The 726-nt window shown below is 30.4% G+C and overlaps 1 non-coding gene across 1 annotated transcript; it reads right to left on the minus strand.

Annotated features, from left to right (window-relative positions):
* Window positions 1-224: 224 nt before the first annotated feature.
* On the minus strand, window positions 225-330 carry LOC118660952. Its single transcript, XR_004969114.1, has one exon. It is a non-coding gene; the product is annotated as a U6 spliceosomal RNA (small nuclear RNA).
* Between the last annotated feature and the right edge of the window lie 396 nt (window positions 331-726).

Below are 726 nucleotides of genomic sequence, written 5' to 3' on the forward strand. Positions count from 1 at the left end.
TCTTTTCACTTATTTAAATCTGTTTTTATGCCTTTCAAGTATATTTTAAAGCTTTCCTCTTATAGATTTTACACATTTTTTAAGTTAATGCTGAAATATTCTATACTTTTTTTGTTGTAAAGAAGTTTTTCTTCTATTTTGTCTTCTAACTGGTTATTGTTTATTTATATGAGACTATTGGTTTTTATTTATTTAATTTATTTTTTGTTGAGGGTGTTACAGATAAAAATATGAAATGCTTCATGAATATGCATGTCATACTTGCACAGGGGCCATGCTAATCTACTCTGCATCACTCCAATTTTAGTATGTATACTGCAAAGTAAGCACGAGACTATTGGTTTTTACATGTTAAAATTATATGCTGGTATACCACAGAATTTATATATGTGCTAATTTTATTATTGATTCATTCAGGTTTTCCAAGAATATTATCTCATAAATTGCAAATAAGAATAGTTTTATTTCTTTATTTCCCCTAATTCTCATGCCTCTACTCATTTTGTTGTGTCTGAATGCATGTCCAACATTCCCAGTTCAATATGAAATAATAGCGGAGATAGTGGGCATCCTTCTTAGGGCAGTTTTTGAGACACATAAATGTAGTGATGTTCCATTTTCCATACTAATACTAAGTGCAATCCGCTAGAGCAATAGGCAGTGTCCCCAGGCAGGAAACCTGCTTTATTTGTAATACTCCAAAAGATGAATTTCTATGGAGTTAAA

Source organism: Myotis myotis, unplaced genomic scaffold (genome assembly GCF_014108235.1).
Source record: "Myotis myotis isolate mMyoMyo1 unplaced genomic scaffold, mMyoMyo1.p scaffold_m19_p_7, whole genome shotgun sequence".
Lineage (NCBI taxonomy): Eukaryota > Metazoa > Chordata > Mammalia > Chiroptera > Vespertilionidae > Myotis > Myotis myotis.